Genomic DNA, 25093 nt, shown 5'->3' with positions numbered 1-25093 from the left:
CTCTTCCAAAGTTAGACTCTGTAATATAGTAATAATAGTAAATTGTCCTTCTGTGACTGGTTTGTCTTTGGAGCTAACTCTAGAAAAGAAAAAAAGGCGATTCCAAACCAGGTGTGAGGCCAGGGTTCACTTCAAGACTCCAGACTTCCTTCCTTTCTGACTCCCAAGTGGTCAGAACTATGTTTCACCAAACTAACATAAATAAGTAGTAACAATATTTGCAAGCAGGAAAAAAAAAAGGTTCTTTCTATATATGAACTCTATAAATATAGCCACATTTTTGGTTGAGAGTAGCTCTTCTAAGTACCCACTAAGAAAACACATGATTATGATGTTGGCTTCAATATATGTCTTTTCGTAACATTTAATTTTTAATATCATAGACATTATTTAATACTTTCTCACAACAACATTATCAGGAGACAGGAAAAAAAAAGCATTTTTTTTCAGATTATAAAAAAGGCCCAGGAAATCCCAGGTGCTGCTAATCTATAAGTCAAGTCTCCTTACTGTCACAGTTACTTTTACACAGGAATTCTTACTCAACATGAAACTCAAAATGATGCTATATATTTTTTTAAATTGTCAGTAGTTATTGCCTCTCTGAAAGTTTCTTCTTAGCTCTCCTGATGCTTCCTCTTTCCCTATTCAATGTTTTAAATGTGGAAATTTAGGCTCATTTTCTTCTCAGTCTGCATTCTCTTGCCATGATCTAATATACCATGGGCTTTGAATATTTTAAGCCAGTGATTCTAAGATTTACAATGTAGGTATCCAACCACCTGCTTGAGATACTTCTTTTGGGCATCTGAAACTTAGCACATCAAACACTGAACTTAGGACCGTCTTCTCCCTAACTGGATTCTCTTTTGGCATTCTCCAACTCAGTTAATTCACACAACATCCTGTTAGTGCTCATGCCAGAAATCTAGAACTCATCTTCTGTACTTTCCCCTCTCAAATCTCTCTTTCACATCCAGTTACCAAGTTCGGTTGGTGCATCTCCAAAGTATATTTGGAACCATCTATTTCTTTTCATTCCTATAGCTCTAATCATCACTTATTGCTTGCTCCTCTGCTTCCTACTTGAACCAGACACCAACCCCTCCATTCTCCACATCATGCCAAACTGATCTTAAGAAAACCCAGCCTGGTCACAATTCTGGACTTCAAGCTGTATTACAAAGCTGTAATCATCAAGACAGTATGGTACTGGCACAAAAACAGACACTTAGGTCAATGAAACAGAATAGAGACCCCAAAAATGGACCCACAACTACTTGGTCAACTAATCTTTGACAAAGCAGGAAAGAATATCCAATGGAAAAAAGAGTCTCTTCAACAAATGATGTTGGGAAAATTGGATAGCCATGTAGAAGAATGAAACTAGACCACTTTATTATACCAGACACAAAAATAAATTCAAAATTGATGAAAGACCTCAATGTGAGACAAGAATCCATCAAAATCCTACAGGAGAACACAGGAAGAAACCTCTTTGAACTCGGCCATAGCAACTTCCTACTAGACATGTCTTCAGAGGCAAGGGAAACAAAAGCAAAAATGGACTATTGGGACTTCATCAAGATAAAAAGCTTCTGCACAGCAAAGGAAACAATCAACAAAACTAAAAAGAAGCCTACAGAATGGGAGAAGGTATTTGCAAATGACATATCAGATAAAAGGCTAGTATCCAAAATCTATAAGGAGCTTATCAAACTCAATACCCAGAAAACAAAAAATCCAGTCAAGAAATGGGCAGAAGACATGAATGGACATTTCTCTAAAGAAGACATACAAATGGCTGAGACATATGAGAAAATGCTAAATATCACTTATCCTCAGGGAAATACAAATCAAAACCACAACGGGATACCACTTCATGCCAGTCAGAATGGCTAAAATTAACAACTCAGGAAACAATAGATGTTGGCAAGGATGTGGAGAAAGGGGAACTCTCTTACGCTATTGGTGGGAATGCAAGCTGGTGCAGCCACTCTGGAAAACAGTATGGAAGTTCCTCAAAAAGTTAAAAATAGAACTACCCTATGACCCAGCAATTGCACTACAAGGTATTTATCCAGAAAATACAAACATAGTGATTCAAAGGGGCACATGCACCCCAATGTTTATAGCAGCAATGTCCAAAATTGCCAAAATATGGAAAGAGCCCAGATCTCCATTGACTGATGAATGGATAAAGAAGATGTGGTATATATATACAATGGAATATTACTCAGCCATCAAAAAGAATGAAATCTTGCCATTTGTAATGATTAAATGGAACTAGAGTGTATTTTGCTAAGGGAAATAAGTCAGTCCTTGAAAGACAAATACCATATGATTTCACTCATATGTGGAATCTAAGGAAAAAAAATAAACATAGGGGAAGGGAAGGGAAAATAAAATAAGATAAAAACAGCGGGAGGCAAACCATAAGACAGTCTTAACTATAAAGAACAAAGTAAGGGTTGCTGAAGTGGAGGTGGGTGGGTGACAGGCATGAAGTAGGGCACAGGACGTAATGAGCACCGGGTATTATACGCAACTGATGAATCACTAAATTTTACCCCTGAAACTAATAATACACTATATGCTAACTAACTTGAATTTAAAGAAAAAAGAAAAAAGAAAAGAAAACCCAGCCTGACCTTCCCTGACTTTCCACGGGAAGGGATGAGAGTCTTAGTTCATCAGTTTTAAAGTGCCTTGTACTTGACCTTTAAAGTACTTATCTTAAGTTCATTTAAATGATTGTGCAGATAATGATTCACCAAGCTCTAAGGACAACAGGTAGAATCTGTCTTATTCACACTATGGACCTATTAATGTCTGAGTGAAAAAAACATACTGGAAAATCAATTCACTTTAGTTAAGTTTTTGGGTAAAGCCAATAATTTTCGAAGAGTTTTACAAATATTTATGATTAACCTATCATATATTAAGTGCTTAAATGGTTTGGAATAAATGAGAAATCTAGCAATAAAGATTCAAACAAATCTGAATTTACCTCCATTCCAGAAGAAACATTCTTTTGTTACCTAATTTTAAAAAATTTAGGATACATTTATACATTCTGACCTTTTTCTTTAAAAGTTGTGGTTACCTTTAAACTAAAAAATCAGATGTGCTGTGATGACCTATAATTATTTATTATGTATATATTCATTTTTTATAGAAGAAAATGCTTTAATAAATGTCATAATATGCATAATTTCAACATCTAATTTTATTTTGAATAGAAAAAAGCTCTAAACATAATTTTTCATTCAGATAGCTTCCATTTGTTTAAAGCTATCAGTATTTAATAAAAATTACTGTAACTCATTTTCAGAAAGCATTAATACAAAAAATTCTGCATGTATCACAAATCCTCAGTGTTTCCTCAAATCTTTCTGATTCTTTCACTACAAAACACTAGTAAAATATATGTATTTATTACTTTAATTCTTTTATCTACTCTTGAAACTATATATTTTTATTTGTTAATTTTTAAAGATTTTATTTATTTATTTTTGCAAGAGAGAGAGAGCATGAGCAGGGGGAAGGGCAGAGGGAGAAGTAGACTCCCCGCTGAGCAGGGAGCCTGATTCAGGACTCAATCCCAGGATCCCAGGATTATGACCTGAGCTGAAGGCAGATGCCTTAACTAACCGAAGCCACCCAGGCACCCTGTTCTTGGAACAATTTAATGTTATAGGGGCATAGAAAGCCTATGTTTTATTGATTTAGGCAGGAATAAAAAACAAGGAATGAAAAAAGTGATCAGTTTTGTTTGATTTTTTTTTACAAAAAACACCTGCCAAATGATATATAACCGAGGAAATTTGGCTAATTAGGCCAACTTTAGGATGGTACATTTATAATGCACATAAGAAAAACAACTTTTAAAATCCAAATATACCAAGTATTAATTATAATATAATTACAGGGAGTTGTGTCATTTTTTAAAAGACTGACACAATCTTGGCTCTAGATTAAAATCCTTCCTTTTACCCTTAGGAAACTATTATCATTTCATGAATAGTCAAACTTATATATAACATTTTTGATATCTGTCCAAATGTTGACAGCTCTTTCAGTGTTTTTAAACATGAGCTACTAAAATATACACACACCAAATATTCATGACGGGAGTACAATTAATTCTGAGCCACATATAATCAAAATTGCACTCCCTTAGTTGGAGAAATTATATACAAAAGCCTACAAAAATGCAAAAATATTAAACTTGATTTGGAATAGATTCAATGGACTTAAAAATATTTATGAGAACCTTTTGTGTGTAGAGTCTAAATGGTACACACACACATAAGCCCACTAATATGCTTCCTAAATGTTCATGATTCTGAAACCCATGTCCCACCCCTACCTTATATTTGCTAAGTCTAGAAACCAGGGAGATTTTTAATCAAAAGTTTAGGAATTATTTTTAATCTCAAATGGATTATTCATTATTTGAATTATCCATGACCAATTTTTAATCCTAGCCATGTTGCATTAACGTTCAGAATATTTAGAGGTGTCTTTATGGAATATTAGTTAACATTTACAAAGAAAAATAGTATCAGCATTGCCATTAGTAAAACATAGGTCAACCAACTACAGAAAAATCATATTTTTTCCCAAAATAAGAAATTAAAATTTGGGGTTGATTCATTATTTACAATTATCCAGTTTACTACTACTTCCAACTAGCAAAGTCAAATAGTGAATTTGCTGATCACTTACTATTGAAAATTATACATATACCTAAGCTCCAGCCTACCTAAACTTGGGTAGAGCTCAGCATTTGTCTCAGACCCTTCCCACAATTCTTTCTTACTCTGGCCTTAATGCCATTATGTGTGTACTTTATTTATTCTCTTAGTTTACTAGGAGTCCTAGAGGACAGATCATCATTTTTTTTTTATCTCTACCACATTTATAGAAGAGATTCAATAGATACTTAGTAAATTGGATCATAAGGAAGAAAACACTGGAATGGGATAATACTGGGTCATGGTGGTAGGAAACAGATTTCTGGTCAACATCTAATCATACTTTTTTCAAAACTTTAACTTAAATACCAAATTGGAGAACTTTCTGTCTTGTCTGTATTTCTCATCTAAAGTATTCATTTAATTATCTGATACCCGAAAGTAAAATTGTCTTACAGTTCACTTAAGAATTATTTACCACTTATGATATCACCTCTATTATGAAACTTATTTAAATCTTTGACCACTATTTGATGTTTTATAGATGTATACCACTTTTCAAGTTAGAGAATTGTATCTTATGTACAATCTGTGCATTATTTTCCTCTTTGATTTCGTTTGCTGAAGAGTAATGCTGATTTATTTTTTCTACTTTTTTCATGTATTTAGTGTGCAATGAAAATAACTGTAAACTGGATTTTTCCTAAAATTTCATAAACATGAGGATTTATTGCTTTTCTCAAAGTATAAGAACGTATTTTGGAGATTCGTGATGTAAACATCTTCATATGTCTACACAGGCATTCATTCTTTTTTCTTTTTTTTAAGTGGAATTCTGGACATTAAAAATGTTGATAGGGAAAGGAATTCATAAGGCTATTACCTCTTCTGGCTAGGATAAAACTGTGTAAAAAATAGTCCAAGGCAGCTAAACCATTTTAAATTCCAGGGGACAGCTATTACAGTGTGTTACACGACACATAGCTCTCTGTGGACAATCTGCTGATTACTTAAAACAGGCTAGAGCTTATCATTATGGAAGTCCATGTAAATATTTAACTGAGAAATTACTTAGAATTAACTGGTTCAGAACAGAATTTTGAAGTGTTTAACAAATACAGCAGATGTTTAGTAGAGTTAATAGGGTAGATTAATTGCATTTAAACACATTTTCATTTGTGAAAAGAGGCAAGATAGATTCATAACTACTTAATCAAAGAAAGAAGCTAAAGTAAAAGAGGGAAGTTTCATTTTGAAATATTATTTGCACTCCCTTGCTAGGGATGTTGCAGAATATATAATAGCCAAAACCAACTTCAACAAAAATGTTATGCAAGTAAGTGTATTTTAACTGTTACGATTATTGCCTTAGAATATGCTTCATAGACTTGAAACATAAGATTAAGCAGGATCTTCACAGATTCTTAAAATACCACTAGGACATTTTCTGTCTTTCAAATAGAGTGTACAAAATTAAAATGGAAAACAGAGTTTGTCTGTTTTTATAGAAAATTTCATGCCTTTAATATGAGAACAATGGGAACAAATTTGATAAGTTGGAGACCTCAGAAAAAAACAAAAGTGAATTAGTAAAAATGTGGCTCACATAGTTCAGTCATGGGAAGTGGTTCTGAGAAGTGGAATCAAGAATGTTTATGTTAATAAACTAAAGGAGTGACTGGTCTTATGTCATTTCATAGAATTATCATGACACAAGAAAGAATTTCCCTTAGGGTGTGAAAGTATTCAGAAAAGGAATTCTATGTTATATATAAAAAGCCTAACATTTTATCATAAGTAGTTGTCACTGCACACTAGAAAACAGACGTCTTTGGAATTAAAAAAAACAACAGAATCTCTCTCATATACTAAAACAAACAAACAAATAACAACAACAACAAAAAAACCCTTGACAAATCTTTCCAGGAACACTGACAAGAGAAGAATGTGAAGAAGCATCATTAGAAAGAAAATTCTATGAAATATTTGTGTACACAGGAATGTTTCAATCATTATCAGTTACAGCAAACAGGTTCCATAATTGGATGGACAATTTTATCCTGTCTTCAGCAATTTAAAACATAGAGTTCATCTATAGTGCTTTCAAAATTTAATAGTTTCATTTGAAAGTCCGGCCAGAATTTTGGACATGAGATATAATGAATTATGATTGTTCCATGTGGTTACAAAGATAAATTTAGGAATAATCTTTTTTCTGTTTTCTGAACTCAGAAATCACATCTCTTTTTATACATAGATTCTGAAATCGCATGTTTTCAATCACTATTGATTCAGCCATTAACACCAGAAATATAAATTAAATAATAGAACATATAGTCTGCGAATCTGGAAAACTGTAGGACATCTGTACTCCCCACAAACTTTCCTCTAACAAGAATTTTTGCCCCTGTTAGGAGATACTCTACTTTGTAATTTGTATGTATCCTCAGTTATCTTCCACTCTGATTACCTAGTACTGTGAATTGCATGTAGTAGGCACTGAATGGCTGAATGACCACTAGATCCTGATTCTTTACACTTCTCTTGGTACATCTGCTATAGTGAGAACATTAATTTTCATAGCTACCAAAATTCCTATTAAAAAATTTATATTCTTCCACAAATCCCACTTGATATCAAAATAATCCAAGTTATTTTAAATTCTTATGTGGTAAATTGCAAAATAGATGCTCTACTTCTATTTGGAGGAGTTGCCCTTCATTAGAGAAAGAAACGTAAGTTGCATTAAATTTATTTCATATTGATGAGGATTAAGTACTTACTTTTTGAAAAAACAACATGAACTGAAGAGGTTAATGTATCTATACAACATTAATTAATAAGAAATAGAACCAATCAAGTTATTTAAAATGCTTATATCATTTAAAATCATGCAGTTTTATATTTGGTAATTATTCTTGACTCACTTTAATTGACTTCTCATAAATATTTTCTTATTTTGTTAATTTATATTTTTAGTTTTCTTGACTATGAAAAACTTTATGTAAATTTGCTTTATTTTGGCCCTAACCCAATAATGAAATGGTTTGATTTCAGTTAACTCAAGACCATGCTGACAAGTAAAAAATTGGTAGGCCAATGGTCTATCAAATCCATTTATATCATATGTCTTAATGATTTATATGAGGAAGAATATGATTGATTCCTTTTTTATGTTTTAATGATGAGTCTGGTCATAACAACAGTCTGCTTTTCGACTGGTTTTGACGTAGGTCACTGACCACATGGAGACATGGTTCCAGTGCAGAAAGAGGGAATAATCTACACATAGGTTGCTTTAAAATGTCTTCTGATAACTTCTGAGAATCGACAACATGATACAAATGTAATTCCAAATTTAATATCATGAATAACTTTTATATTTAGGCTATGCAACATAAGTGACAAGACTGAAGGAAACTTTAATCTAGTAATTTTGGGGTTAAAACATAAATCAGTACAGAGATAGTCACACACCACATAAAAGACCTATGAATTTAATGCAGATAACTGTGAAGATGGTTAATACAATATCAGACTAAGTAAGTAGCAACTCATTGAGTTAGGTGGTAAAAACCAAACTTTTAAGAGGGGAAAATGCTGCATACTGTAATAAAGGAATTTTAAAAATATATTAAAAACATATATTGAAGACTTTTCTCTTTTAAGATTTTATTTATTTATTTATTTAGACAGAGTGTGCACACATGAGCAGGGGGAGGGGCAGAGGGAGATGAGAGAATCTCAAGCAGACACCGCACTTAGTGTGGAGCCCAACATGGGGCTCGATCTCACAACCCTGAGATCGTAACCTGAGCCGAAATCAAGCATCCAACTCTTAATGGACTGAGCCACTCAAGTGCCCCAAAGACTTTTCTCTTTTTATCTTCCTTCCACTGGCCTTCCCCCTTTCTGCAAGGAGCATACATTTCCCTCAGAAGGATTAATATCATAATAGCATAAGTGTAAAGACAATAAAAGAGTCAATGTTCAACTTTTGATGTCTAAGAGTTCACATAGGACAGTAATCTGGAAGCTAGGCTCCATTAATAGAAGAGTATTTCTAAATACCAAATACCTCATCACCACACATCAAGAGATAATTCTCATGGATCATAAATTTGAACATGAACCACCTGGCACAGAGGAAGGAGCAGATAGAGGCTGTTTCTATCCAATCAGAAAGGGAATTGAAAACATGTCCTTCCCGTGTTAGCTTGAATGAAGAGTTTCAGGAGAAGAATGGTGAATTAGACACCGGTTTTTGCTTTCCTTCTACTTAGGAAACCAGGAAGAAAAAGAATTCATAAGAAAAAGAATTCATAATTTCTCATCAGACAATTAGCAAAACCTCTATAATTCTGATGGACATAATTTCTAACCTAGAATTCAGTACCAAGACAAATGAGCAGTCAAGTGTGCAAGTAGAAAAAAATATTTTTAGACATGTAAAATCTTAGAAAATTTACCTCCCTTTTACATTCTCCTAATAATTTGCTTGAAATGAATTCACATAAACGAAAGAGTGAAACCAAGAAAGAAGATGACAAGTAAAAGAAGATTTGGAATCAACCGAGAAAAATAAATAAGTAAAAGGAGTCAGAGAATGAGAATTTTGTAGTTTGCCTGAAAAGCTAGTAGCCAAGAATGGAGTAAAAGGTCTGAATAGGACTCCCCAAAATAAAAGACTCCTTGAGAGAATTTGAAAAATATGGAGGATAATTACAGGGCAAACACACAATTAGAAACACCAGGGAACAAAACAAAACAAACAACAACAAAACTATTCAATAAAAGTATACCACCTGGCTTTACAAATACCAATATTTACATAGTCATAAAACTGTGAAAATTTTATATTTTTAAAATAAAAGTAATACTATAACTATATTAACCATTTACTTGTGGCTGGGCATCTAGATTGTTTCTATTATTTTACTATTTCAAACAATACTGAAACAAATAGTCTTGCACATGCATTAATTTCATAAATAAGTGAGACCACCCATAGCTAAAATTTGAAATTTCGATAAACAGTATCAAACTATCTTTCGAAGAGTCTATATCCACATATACTTTCTGCAGAATGTATGAGTATGTTTCTCTGCATTTTTGCCCACATGCTATACTATCAAACTTTTTGACCTTTGCCAATCTTTCTTTATTGTGGTAAGAATATTTAAAATAAGGCCTACCTTCTTAACAAATTTTTAAGTGCACAATATAGTATTCTTAACTACAGGCACAATGTTGTACAGTAGATTTCTAGAACTTACTAATCTTTTATATCTGAAACTTTATACCCATTGAACAACAGCTCTGTAATTTCTCCTCCTAGCTCCTGGCAACTGCCATCATTCTACTCTGTTTCATTGAGTTTGACTATGCTAGATACCTCACTTTAGTGGAATCATATGGTATTTGTCCTTCTGTGACTGGCTGATTTCACTTAGCTAATATCCTTCAGGTTCTTTCATGTTCTTGCATAGGGCAGGATATCTTTCTTTCTTTCTTTCTTTTTTTTTAAGATTTATTCATTAATTTCAGAGAAGGAGAGTGAGCAGGGGAGAGGGACAAAGGGAGAGGGAGAAAGGAAGCAGACTCCCCACTGAGTGGGAGCCTGATGCAGGGCTCGGATCTCCCCACCTGGAGATCATGACCTGAGCCAAAACCAAGAGTCAAATGCTGACTGAGGCACCAATCCATTTTAAAGGCTGAATGATATTTCACTGTGTATATATATCACATTTTTGTTCATTTATCTGTCAATTGACATTTAGGGTGTTTCTGTATCTTAGCTATTTTGTCATAGGCAAATGAAAAGATGTTCAACATCAGTAATCATCAGGAAAATGCAAGTTAAAACCACAATGAAAGATCACTTCACACCTGTTAGGATGGCTACTTTAAAAGAAAAAGTAAGTGTTGGCAAGGATGTGGAAAAACTGGAACACCTGAACACTGTTGGTGGGAGTGTAAAATGGTGCAGTGGCTATAAAATCCAGTATGGAGGTTACTAGAAAAATTAAAACTATTAACTACCATATGATCCAGGTGTCCCACTTCTAGGTATATATCCAAAAGAACTGAGACCACTGACAATATTGTACGTGAAAATTAGTATCTCAGAGACATTTTAATTTGTATTTCTCTTATTATAAGTACATTTAGATGAATTTTTTATGTTTAAGAGTCATCTTGTTCTTTCTTTTGTATAAACTCTGTTCACATCCTTATCCAGTTTTTAAAAACTAAGTTCAGTTCATATATATATATATATATATATATATATATATATATATATATATGAATTGCAATACATGAATTATTTGTTCATGTGGCCACATTTACTAATTTTTTTTCATATTTACTTTCTGGACTTTTTTATATTTAAAAAGTTGATCTTTACTAATTATTTTTAAAGTTTCTGTATTTCCCAGGGCACCTGGGTGGTTGAGTTGGTTAAGTGTCTGATTTCAGCCTGGTTCAAGATCTCAGGGTCCTAGGAGGGAGCCCCATGTCTGGGCTCCATGCACAGCAGGGAGTCTGCTTGTTCCTCTGCCCCTTCCCTCAATCAAGCGTGTACTCTCTCTCTCTCTCTCAAATAAATAAATAAATAAATAAATAAATAAATAAATAAATAAATAAAATCTTTTAAAAAATTCTATATTTTCCATAGGACCATTCTCGTTTAGTTTTCACCTTTAAAATTTTAATCCATCTAATATTTTTATTGGTATGGGAGTGATAAATGTATTCAACTTTGTGTTTTTCCAAATGCTAAGTAATTGTTCCCAATCTATTTACTCAAATATGATATTTATTTTTATGACCCTTTCAGTTTTGTTTTTAACTATGTAAATATACTATTTTGAAAAGTATTAATTTTTTTTAAAGATTTTTTTTTTATTTATGTGACAGAGAGACAGCCAGCGAGAGAGGGAACACAAGTAGGGGTAGTGGGAGAGGAAGAAGCAGGCTCCCAGCGGAGGAGCCTGATGTGGGGCTCGATCCCGGAATGCCGGGATCATGCCCTGAGCCGAAGGCAGACGCTTAACAACTGTGCTACCCAGGCGCCCCGAAAAGTATTAATTTTTTACTTACAACACTGAATAAACTAAGGCAAATAAAATGATTTGCAAAGTTCACTAATTGCATGCAGTTTCAAAGTTAGCATTTGAAATTGCAAGGAATTGCTCTAATTTTTATACCAGTGATTTATCCTAAAGTAAACAACAGATTATTACTTTTAATGTAAGTGGTCTCAAATTGCAATAACTTGCCACTAATTTGGTTAACACAGTGGTAATTATTATCACATAAAATATTTTCTTTTAAGATTTATTTTAGAGAGAGAGGAGTGTGTGTGTGAGAGAGAGAGCATGGGGGGTGGGTGCTGGCAGAGGGAAGAAAGAGAAAATCCCATGCAGACTCCATGTAGAGGACAGAGCCCAATGTGGGGCTTGATCTCAGGACCCTGAGATCATGACCTGAGCCAAAACCAAGAGTTGGACGCCATAACCAACCACACCACTGAGGTACCCCCATGTAAAATATTTTTTTATCATCACTTTGTCTTTAGATTCAACTTGTACTTATTGGTGGTAGAACTAAGGAGATGACCTTTATAAGACTGAACAAGCCATGTGAATCCTGTAGAACACGTGGAAAATGCCAAGGTGGCTGCTTAAATATTGAATGGTTAATTCCTAATTCACAAAATCAGTGAGACCTCCCTATAAATAAAGAATTAACTGTATCGTGCATTTTGGTAATTTGTACACTAACCAATGGGTAAAGTAACTGCATTGTCTATTTACCAGCTTTTTGTGGATGTTAAGTGTGATAATGTGTACTGGCAGTTTTTATATTGACAAAAAAGACATCCTTGAAAATACTAAAATTCTGAGACTTAGTTTAATACATCCAAGAACTAACTCAATTTTTGTGGAAATTATACTGCAGGTCAATGGACAAGTCAATCTATATACAAATATTTCCTTAAACACAATCTTTTAGAAATGGGGTCAAACATTTACCCTCTATAATCATATACTGAATAAATTAAGGCTGAGTCAGTGTGACTTCAATTCAGTGCAAGTAGCATTAATAAGATTAGTCACAATATATCACATAGACCCTCCTCCCCCAGGATATTAGTCCCATGTTACTTTTCAATCAGCTGGGTTGGTAATATGAAGTGTTTTTCAAAGGACCAGATTGTGATGTTATCAAAGCCAGACACAAATGCCTTAACTTTGAAACTACCAATCAAACACTAGAAAGTTGGCATGAGAGTAAATTACAATTAATGTTTTCTTAATATTTCAATGAAATGGAGCAATCGGAAAGTTATCGCTAAGCTTCTAAAAAAGAGTAGTGTATCATGTGAACAAATCAACATAATTTGAGAGTCAGTGTACTAATATAAAGCTATAACAAGCACATCAATAGAACAGCATAGACTAAAGGTAAGTAAGAATGGCAATGTCTCAGAAGGTGTCCAAGGATTAGAATTGGTTAGAGGCTGAAAGAGTTAGCAAATGGTTTGTTAGCAAATGGTGTGGTAAATAAAAGAGCAACCATTTGCTAGGATTTATTTAAAAAGGGATGCAAGCACATTGCTGGAGATAATTCTTCATGAATCTTTGGCATTTCTGCTTGTCTTATGAGTGAGGCACTAACTGCGTTGTGTTCTAAACCATCTTTTCACCCACCAGCCTAGCCAAAAGGGAACCTAGAGAATTCAAACTTAATTCTGGCTCAGCCACGTAGATGTTCTTGTTGGCTTGATGTGGTCCTAGATCAAAAAGATAATGACTACTCGACTGAATACTGCTCACTCAGGACCTTTTTGGTCGCACACTAGGGTAAGTGGGGCCCAGAAAGGGTTTCTGTAAGTTTTATTAAAAATGTGTCTGTTCTTGTTGATCTACTGGATTAATGCTTCAAGTCAAGGGGAAAGAGAAGTTCAGAAACTTAAGGAGCAAATCATCTGGTTTTCTAAGGTAGATCTGGGTAATTTATGGGATTTGTTCAGCTGGTTGGGTCTGGGATCCAGGGGAACATGGTTGAAATCAATATTCTAGGTTGGCCTCATCTACCTGCTTGGAGTTCTTTTAATAGTAGTCCTCTTAATAGTAGTCCTCATTAAATGCTAGATGGGACAAATTGAACAGTTTTGGTCTCAGCCTCTTTTGGTAAGGTTAATAAGAGTGGTTGATGTAGTGGCGTACCCATAGGAAAATTGGCCAGGAGCCAAGACAGTTATAGAAAAGAGGGGTGGATATTGTTGGGAGACAATGGGTCTTTCCATGGGTCTTTCATGTTTCTGCATGTCTTGTGAGGGAGGTACTAATTGCTCTTTTCTACTTCTGTATTATCATTTTAAGACTGCTTATATAGGAAAGCAAAGGGAAGATTTGCTTACTGTTCAGAATTTTAAAGATAATGTCTCCCACTGGGAAAAAGGGCTGTTAAAAAAGTTCATTAAAAAAGATTTGGGCTCCCAAAACTTGGAGTTCCTCAGCTGTGACACCAATTCATTGCATGTGCAGCACCTACCTGGGTTGGTGGCAAGGGCAACCTTGCCCTGAGACTTGGTGGCAAGGGCAACCAATGCAAACATGAAGGTCATGCTGCTTGCTGCCATGAGTGGTAATACCTATGCCTCTGACTCAGGATCTCGTGTCTACTTCTAGGATCCATTAAATTGTGGCAGGCTAAATTGTTACTTTGCAAGCGGGATAAAATTTCATACCTTTCACAGTTCTTGACCCCAGTAAGTCAAACCCTTTCTCTATATTGTGGATATATCTAACTTAACTATTTTTTACATTTAATCTCTATCCTTTTAAAACAGTGTGACAAAAGACAGGATTTATTAAAATGTTCGTAGAGGGATAGATATTGCATCATACATAGCTAAATGAATTAGAATTCCTTAGGAAATTTAAAGGTGAAATAACAGAATTCCACAATTTGAATGACTTTAAAACCTTCTGCTTTGACCACTAAATATCAGTGACATGCCCAAAATAAAATAAATAAAAATAGTTGCACATTTTGGGATAGACTTGAGTTTTTTGCCCTTATGTCTATTGTTTCTTGATTTATCAAAAGAAACTTTAATAATGAATTAAAACATATAAAGGTTCTATTCATGTCTGCAGTATATTAAACAGAAGGTAGGATTCTTCACGTAAAGAGATAATTCCAGTTGCCCACAAACGACATGTCTCTCAAACTGACACAAAAAGTAAATGAGGAACAGTAAGTGACATCAGGCTTGCCATTGTTGAAAGTAACCAATATAGGATAAGGTGACTACCTGCCCTAAATTAATTACTTTTAGTTGGAAGGAGGGTATCTGCCCTTCATTATAATGTTCAAGTCAGTGATTTAATATTTTTCTATAAATATTCTAACTGTAGGATTTGGTGATATTGATAATATGTTTGTCGGTGAAAAATATCTACTGCCTATGAAGAAGAAATTTGTGTTGAGTACCTACACTGCACCAACTACTTTTGGTCCCTGGGAATGCATATGACAGAAAAGGTTGCTATCCTCATAGAGATTACACTAGAGGTAAAAAAGAAAATACTTCAATTCAGTTTATAGTTAATAATTTTCTAAAGAAGAAAAAATTCTACCCATAAAGACGCTGTGATTATACGAAAGTTCTCTGAACATTTCTCTGCAATTACTTCATAAAGGGGCCTCATTCCTATTGATAGTCATTCCTATTGATATTTTGCCATTGAAGATTAACATAACAACAATGAGAACACCAGCTGAAAGTTACATAGTACCTACTAGGAGCCAGTCATTATTCAAAAAATTGTACAAACGCTAATTCATTTAATCATCACTTCAACACTATGTAGTAAGAAATATTATTATTCCATTTTATAGACGCTGAAAATAGGGCACAGGGAAGAAGTCAAGTAACATGGTCACGTTCAAACCCTGGATGAAGGGACTGGAAAACTCCTAAGCTCTAATGCATGAATTTTTGGTTTGTTAAAACCAGTGGAACAGTTAAGTGGAGTAAATATAATTTTAATTCTAAAATTCCACTTTATAGATCAATATAAGGTTCTTACCCAAAAAAATTTTTATATACTTAGAGTGAAATTGAATTTAACTCATTTCTGTGTATATCTGACTTAAATACATATTTGTCTCCATATAATTTTTCAAAAGGCTTATCCATTTTATAATTTTTAATGACATTTAAGATACATTTTAGTGTATTTTTCTAGATTGCTGAATATCTCATCATGAAAAAACAGCTCCTTCATAAAATCCCCTAACTGCTAGTGTATAGCACTTTTAGGAAAGCAAGTTTTATTGTTGAGCTTTAAAATACATAACTTAGAATTGTGATGAAAACAATTTGAAATGCCTTTTGAAACAGAAGCAAACTATAAACAGGACAGAAGGAGCTATTCTCAAATCATTTATCTAATGAACGATATATAAATCACCTCCTGTCAAATGAGCTGATGGTATGTTTTCCAAAACATAAATCTTCTCTGAGGCCGAACATAAATCTTTCTAGGGCCTTAAGCTTGCACTCCCCTATATTTCTGCACAGAGTCAATAAAAATAGTTTTGTAGTATAGAAACTCCTTCTATTTTAATCAACTAAATCATTTATATAAGTCTTTTGCCCATAAATTTAAAAAATTATGGATTTTTAAGAATATTTGAAATCCCTTCTTTCTTCTGACCCACGAGTATCCTAAAAATCTCAATATTGAGCTGGGTCGTCAGTTTCAGAAAGTTAACGGTGAATTAAATATGAATTATACAACTTTTTAAGACAAACTTTGTTCAAATTCAGGCAACTCATAGAAAGACAATATAAATAATTCAGATTTTGTTATGTAAGGAATTTTAAATAATCTTAATTGAATTACCTATTAATTACTATGAAACAGCACATATAGTTATGTGTACATATCAATACATACAGTACATATATGCTATAGACCATATATTTATTCAAGTCAGAACTAAAAATAATTATGTTCTATGGGTATTTAACAAGAACTTTTCCATTTCATTCACCTAACAGAAGATGGTTATGGTTTCTTAGAAATTTTAGTAAGAAAACATTATTTAGTAGTTGAGTCTGTGATTTAAATGTATTTAAACTACTGTTTAAATTATAGCATATGAATTCTAGTAAAAAATGATTTTCTCTTAAATAAGTAAATGTTTTTGTGTAACACCAACATAACTACAGTTGTACAAATACTTGTAGACTGTTTACACACTAACTGCAAATGACCAGTTTGAAAATGATCAATTTTGAACAACTGTTTGCTTTTTCATAAACCAAACAGGTTCTGGGAAGGCAACAATACAAGGGTTGTTTTTGTTTTCCCAACACCTAGCATAGTACCCAACACCTGATCAGCGTTCAGGTAAGTGGGCAGGTCAAAGGAGAAACAGAGGGAATGGGCCATATCATCTACTGAACTGATCATTTTTGTATTTTCAACACATTAATTTTGAAACAAAACAAAACAAAACCCTATCTCAAGCCTTCCCTTATATGAATACTATATGATCTCTTGTTTATGGAGGCAAACTGTTAATTTGTGTGTCACTTGATTTATAAATGACCAGCCGAGATTTTTTTCTCAGTTGCTTATGGTATTTAAGGTAGTTTTCATAGGGTGAAATCTGTGTTCCTTTTCTGTGCCTAATTTTCACTTACGCTAGATTTATCCAGGTCCCAAGGGACTGGCATTTAAAGTATCATTTAGTAAGCATGTCTAAGACACTTCTGCTGTTGACTGACTTAACCTTTGGCTTCTATATAAACATTTGGTGCCATCTGGATGAGTATTTAATAACTTCTCAAAGGGACAGGGCCAGAGTAACAGAGTCATTTTCCTGGGAAGAAAAATTAGTGGACCTACTCCATGAAATAGCACTGTTCTACCTTCCTTCACCTGTCTCTTCTAACATGACATGCAAGGGCCAAAAGAGAAAAGAGGTCAGGAGGCAGAGGTGTTAGCCAACTGCCTTATTTCAATCATAGTCCCTGCCTCACTTCTGAAGTTTCAGTCAGGGATTTTGGCAAAACTTTACTGTAAAAATAGCAGTATATTTTTTATATGAGGAATATCTGTTAATAGTACATAATAGTAAGAACATAGAACATATACAACAATTTTAAGAAGTTATTTATAAAGACACAAAGTTATATATAAATAAGTTATATTTAAAGTTACTGACAACAAATGACAAAGAACCAAAGAATTTACACTTATTTTTCTTGCACATTAAATGTAAAGATTTATCTATAACATTAAATGTAAAGTAGTGCTGGCAAGCATGTGGAGAATGGGACACCCTCTTGCACTGTTGGTGGGAATGCAAACGGGTGCGGCCATTCTGGAAAACAGTATGGAGGTTCCTCAAAAAGTTAAAAATAGAGCTGCCTATGACCCAGCAATTGCACTATTAGGTATTTATCCAAAGGAAACAAAAATACTTATTTGAAGGGTTACATGCACCCTGATGTTTATAGCAGCCCTATCAACAATAGCCAAATTGTGGAAAGAGCCCAAATGTCCCTCAACTGATGAATGGATAAAGAAAATGTCACACACACACACACACACACACACACACACACTGGAATATTAACTCAGCCATCCAAAAGAATGAAATCTTGCCATTTGCAATGACATGGATGGAGCTAAAGAGTATTATGCTAAGTGAAATAAGTTGGTCCGAGAATGATAAATACCATATGATTTCACTCACATGTGGAATTTAAGAAACAAAAAAATGAACATAGGAGGGAAAAAAGAAAGAGAGGCAAGCTGGAAAAGACTCTTAACAACAGAGAACAAACTGATGGTTACTGGAGGCGAGGTGGATGGGGGGATGGGTTAAATAGGTGATGGGTATTAAGGAGGGTATTTGTGATGACCACTGGGTATTGTATGTAAGTGATGAATCACTGAATTCTGCTCCAGAAACCCAATATTGCACTGTATGTTTTCTGGAATTTAAGTAAAAACTTGAAAAAAAAAAAGTAAAGTAAAAATTTGTGTAAAATGTCACAATTAAAATAACATAAATAAACCATAAAATATTTACCTGTAATAGAGGATTTTTTAATATCAAAATCTTACGATTTCAGAATAATTTATCAGAAGCTACTTTTAACATAAATTTGCATTATGATCTTAGATAAACAGTACTTTGATCAAAGAAATTTGAATGGTATTATGCTTATTTTATTCAGCGTTGGTTTTAGCTCATGCAAATAAACATCTGTTTGTAAATTACAAATATCAAACAGAAGAGATACGTTAAATTTATCGGTAACTCACTTTTTCACTCCCGTTTTATTGGAATATAATTGACATATAACATTGTGTAAGTTTAAGGTGTAGAACCTGATGATTTGATATAAGTAACGAAACAATTACAATAAGATTAGTTAACTACCTCCATCAACTCTCGTAAACACCTTTTGCATATGCGTGTTGATAACATTTAAGATCTAATTTCTTAGCAACTTTCAAGTATATCACAGAGTTTTGTTAACTATTGTCATGCTGTGCATTTGATGCCCAAAACTTATCCATCTTATAATTGGAAGTTTATAATTTTTGACCAACATCTCTCCATTTTCCCCTATCCCCCACCCCTGGCAACCACCAGTCTACTCTCTGTTTCTGTGAGTTCTGTTTTGTTAGATTCTACACACAAGTGAGAACAAAAGAGTATTTGTCTTTCTCTGTCTGACTTATTTCACTTTGCATAATGCCTTCAAGCTCCATCCATGCTGTTGCTAATGGCAGGATTTCCTTCTTTTTATGGCTAAATAATTATACACGCATACTGCACACGCTACATGATCTTTATCCATTCATCTGTTGAAGGACACTTAGGTTGTTTCCATGTCCTGGCTGTTGGGAATCTATGAGCTTCATGAATTCAAGCGTCCAACTCTCTCTCCAGCTTTGGGAATTTCTCAACCATTACTTCTTTAAATAAGCTTTCTACCCATTTCTCCTCCCTTCTCTTTTTGGTACTCCATAATGCGTAGATCATTTCTATTAATGATATCCCATACTTCATGTCGGCTTTCTTTTCTTTTTCTCATTCTTTTTTCTGTTCTGTTCTGCCTGGACCTGCCTTCTACTTGGCAGATTCTTTCTTCTGCTTGTCTGTTGTATGCTCTCAACTGCATTTTCTTTTCATCTCACTTATTGTAGTCTTCAGCTCCAAAATTTATCTGGTTCTTTTTTTATGATTTCTCTCTAAAACTTCTCATTTTGTCCATGTATTGTTTTTCCTGACTTCATTGAACTGTCTTTCTTGTAGCTCACTGAGCTTTCTCAAAACTATTTTTTTTAAAGATTTTTATTTATTTATTTGACAGAGAGAGACAGCCAGCGAGAGAGGGAACACAGCAGGGGGAGTGGGAGAGGAAGAAGCAGGCTCCCAGCAGAGGAGCCTGATGTGGGGCTCGATCCCAGAACTCCAGGATCACACCCTGAGCCGAAGGCAGACGCTTAACGACTGAGCCACCCAGGCGCCCCTCTTAAAACTATTTTGAATTCTTAATCAGGCAAATTGCATATCTCCATTTCTTTGGGGTATGTTATTACAAAATAATTGTGTTCTTTGGTGATGTCATGTTTCCTTGATTTTTAGTGTTCCTTGAAGTCTTGTGTTGCTGTCTTCATATTTGATTTTTTTTATTTTAAGATTTTATTTATTTGTCAGAGAGAGAGCAAGAAAGAAAGCACAAGCACAGGGGAGAGGGAGAAGCCCAATGTGGGGCTCGATTCCAGGACCCTGGGATCATGACCTGAGCCAAAGGCAGACACTTAACCAACTGAGCCACCCAGGTGCCCAACTACCTTCATATTTGAAAAAGCAGTTACCTGTTTCAGTCTTTACTGACTGGCTTAGGGACAGAAATGCCTTCCATCCACCCTGTTAGGGATTCTAAGGCTTTCTCAGACCTTTTCTCAAATATGCCTACTCCACACTTCTTGTTTCTTCTTGTGGGGAATTCTTAAAGTTTTATGCCTTCTCTCAATACTGCATAGTCAGGACACATGTTGACAGCCTCCCTTTTGTTTTTCTTTCGGCAGTGATGAACGTTCAATTTTGCATTGTTTCTCGGAATCTCACAGAGTGCAGCCAGCTTCTGCAGGCACTCACTAGTCCTCTGCAAAGCTCATTCTTGCTGCCATTGGGAGCATGCACATGGAGCTGGCCATGAAGGGTTGTGTGTGTGGAGATGAGGTACATGGAGCCTTGGAGGTGCCTGTGGGCCATTAGGGGGAGAATCAAAAGTAAGGAATGCCCAGAGGCTTATGGGTGAATTTCCTAAGGAGTCTAAGGTACATGCACTCCGTAGGATTCACACCCTTTTCATACCCTCTGAGAGCCCTACCTGCTGTTCTCCCAGTATTACCCACACTATCACACAGCACACCTCAGTATTCTGGATGAGGCAAGAAGGAAGTGGATTTCTTTGGCAGTATCCTGCATAGCTGGGACAGGTGAATTCTCATTCACAAGCTCTCACTTTCCCCAGCAGGAGAAATCATGGGCTGAAAAGGTATCTCTTGGCACTGAGCTGTGCAGCCTTGGGGGAGGGGTGATACATGTAAGTTGAAACTATTCCTCTCACACTTTTCAGATTTCTTTGCTTCAGCGGTATGCTGGAACTTCTCCACTAGACTCTACTAGACTTCTTCCTGGAGTTCCACAAAACTATCTTATCCATGGGTGATGGTCTAAATTGATGTTCTTTAGGAGGAATATGGTAGAAAACTCTTATTCCCCTGTGATGATGATTTCCAGTAATTCACTTGTTCCGTGTCCTTGTGACATTCATTCCAGGTATGGTGGCAACCAAATAAGTTTCAGAAAAATGTGACTTGATGACATTTTTAAAACTAGAATTTTAAAAAGTACATGTTCATGCAAAATGTATTTATAAGGGAATTATTCTTTTTTGTTAGTAAGTGGTTGCTTAGGGAATTTCAGCTAGAATCATGGTACAATTTGACTTTATTTGGCTTCTATTGGTGCTATTGAAAGCAAAAGTCCCATATGATAGCAATTGATTCAATATTTTTATGGATTAGATGCTAAGTTTGACCTTCTAGGAGTTAAACAAAGTGCTGAGAGATGAGTAATAAACCAGGCAGGATAAAGTAAAGCCTAAAACTATAGATCAAAGACTTTTATTTCAATCTATACTTTTGTGTCAGAATCAAGTTATAAGAACCACAAATTTATTCTATTTGGCTAGCACTCTTTTTTTAAACGAATAATAAAAAATTTTATAGAAAACTGGCTTCAGAAAACTTCAATAAACAAATGACCTTAGAACAATAAAAATGAAATAAGCAGCACAAAAATTTTGTGACAAAGAAAACATCAGTTCAAATGATTTCACCAAAATCATTATATAAGAGCTGATTCTTCTTTTATACAAACTATCTTAGAGAAAGAAAGTTAATAAGTGGAATTAATGAGGCTAAAAAGCAAAGATCAGATACTTACAAAGACAATATTCATTAAACATCGTTTTTTTTTTCCTTCGGAGCCCACTGTGTGCTAAACTCTGTATGCTTGGAATTCAACAATGAACAAAAGTCATGAAGAACCTTTGCCCTTCATGGGATTAATAGTCAAATATAGAGGAATACTGACAACAAGCAATAAATGCAATCAATAGCATTTTAAATGATATGTTAGAAAGTGATAAGTGCTACGGAGAAAATGAAAAAAAATGAAGCACTAATGGGGATTAGAAATTCTGTGCGTGTGCGTGTGTGTGTGTGTGTCTGTGTGTGTGTGGATGTAATTTTAAAAACGGTAGTTCAATGTGGTCATTGTTAAAACTTCAAGGAAGTAGCTATGCTACCTGCCAGAGCAGGCAGAAGAAACAGCAAACGCAAGCTTCCTCAGGTGCGCATATGCACCAGGCATGCTTGAAGAGCTGCAAGAAGGTCACTGTTGTGGAATAAAGTTAGCAAGAAGAGAAGAATAAGAGATGACGTCAGCTATGCAACGAGAGTTGAATCCTGTAAGACATTGTAGGCCAGGCCATTGTATAGAATTTGGCTTTTACTATGAATCAAATGGAGAAACATTGGAGATTTTGAACAGAAGGATGATGAGGAAACTTCTTGGCTTCTGTGGTTTTGTAAAACTCAAGGAGATCAAGGGAAGAAGTGGGGACACCATTAATTGGGTACTGAAATAATCCAGGGATGTATGATGGTGTCTAGAATGGGTAGTAATAGTAGAAATGTGAGAATCAGTCAGATTCAGATATATAGTGAAGGTGAGACAAATAGAATAAATAATTTGTAAGGCTAATTCACTTATGTTTACAGCTGTAAAATTTCTAAGTAAATTAGAAATAATCCAGCATTGTAAAAAAAATAAATAATCCAGCATATGTCCATCATATATCATGGACAAAAATTTCCCAAATTAGATGAAATACATACATTTACACATCAAAGAAGCTCAGGAAAAGCAGGAAAAATTTAAAGGTAAACACACCTACATCAGGTGATCTGTGTACATCTAATGTACAGTATGGGTAGGGAATATATGGAATGAAGCAGCAAGTCTGCGGTGCAGCTGGGGGTCAAATGCTAAGCCTTGTGACTCAAAGTGTGGTCTGAGGACCAGCAGCAACAAGCAATAAATACAGTTAGAAATGTGGACTCTCATGTCCTACCTCGGACTTATGAAATAAATATGTATTTGAACAAGACCCTTGGATGTTCTTGGGCACATTAAAATCTGAGAAGCATTTAGACACCTGAACTCAGTGCAGTCCTTGAATAGCTGGGTTAAGGCTATAATTAAAGGTATCTTCCTAGCCCTAATCTCCTCCACTTAACCAAGTAGCCTTCAATCTTAATTCAGTTTTACTAGTGTGCCTCCCTAATGGAAAGAAACATTTCTTTATTATGATGCATTAAGTTGGATTTCAAATGAAAGCCAGACTTCTTCAAAAGTCTAAAAGAATTTTTTGAATAGGAAGAAAGCTTGTTCAGTTTCAGTGCCCATATACAATGGCTTTCAATTCCAGCTGCATATTTAGAACGACCCTGGGAGCTTTAAAATACACTGGTCCACACCAGATCTACTGAAATATGATTTCTGGGGGTGAAGCCACAGATTGGTATGTTTTGAAGCTCTCTTGTGAATTTAGTGTGCAATTAGCTTTGAGAACCACTATGAATGAACTCTCAGTTTATTGACTCTTCTATAACAATGCCTCCTTTAATCTGAATATACTGGAGTCAGTATAGCTTTCAAGTTTATCTTCCTTGAAAACTGTTATCAATCAGTTCATTAAAATGTATTAATCTGCATTATAAAATCAATTAAATATTTAGTATATGGTAAGGTAGTATGCATTTCACTTCATCCCTATCTCATAGTTAATAGTTAATTATGTCTTTTAAAAATTTTTTAAAGTATTTATTTTCTTTCCAAGCCTGCTCGTTCGTTCTTTCTTTCTTTCTTTCTTTCTTTCTTTCTTTCTTTCTTTCTTTCTTTCTTTCTTTCTTTCGGAGAGAGTGTGAGCATGATCTGGGGGACAGGAGGAGGGGGCAGGGAGGAGCAGACAGAGAGAGAGAGAGAGTCTTAAGCAGGCTCCACACCCAGAGTGGAGCCTGACGCAGGACTTGATCTCATGATCCTGAGATCATGACCTGAGCTGAAATCAAGAGTCGGATGCTTAACTGACTAAGCCACCCAGGCGCCCCCCTGATTTTTTATTTAAATTCCAGTGTACTATTAGTTTCAGGTGTAGAATTTAGTGATTCATCACTTAAATACAATACCCAGTGCTCATCACAGTGCCCTCCTTAATACCCATCACCTATTTAACCCATCTCCCCATCCACCTCTCCTCCAGTAACCCTCAATTTGTTCTCTATAGTGAAGAGTCTGTTTCTTGGTTTGCCTCTCTCTCTCTTTCTTTTTTTTTACCCCTATGTTCATTTGTTTTGTTTCTTAAATTCCACATATGAGTGAAATCGTATAGTATTTGTCTTTCTTGGACTAATTTATTTCACTTAGTATAATATTCTTTAGCTTCATCCATGTCATTGCAAATGGCAAGATTCCATTCTTTTTTATGGCTGAGTAATATTCTGTGTGTGTGTGTGTGTGTGTGTGTGTGTGCACATGCATGTGCATACCACATCTTCTTTATCCATTCATCAGTTGATGGACATTTGGGCTCTTTCCATAATTTGATTATTGTTGATAATGCTGCTGTAAACATTGGGGTGCATGTACCCTTTGAATTAGTATTTTTGTATCCCTTGGATAAATCCCTAGTAGTGCAATTG

The 25093-nt window shown here is 34.7% G+C and overlaps 1 protein-coding gene across 1 annotated transcript in view; it reads right to left on the bottom strand.

Moving 5' to 3' along the window:
• COL19A1 (collagen type XIX alpha 1 chain) overlaps nucleotides 1-25093 on the bottom strand; it is a 300849-nt gene that overhangs the window by 131608 nt on the left and 144148 nt on the right. The gene's annotated exons all lie outside the window — the stretch shown is intronic.

The sequence above is a fragment of the Ursus arctos genome, unplaced genomic scaffold (genome assembly GCF_023065955.2).
Source record: "Ursus arctos isolate Adak ecotype North America unplaced genomic scaffold, UrsArc2.0 scaffold_29, whole genome shotgun sequence".
NCBI lineage: Eukaryota > Metazoa > Chordata > Mammalia > Carnivora > Ursidae > Ursus > Ursus arctos.
This window is presented reverse-complemented; position numbering and strand designations above follow the sequence as displayed.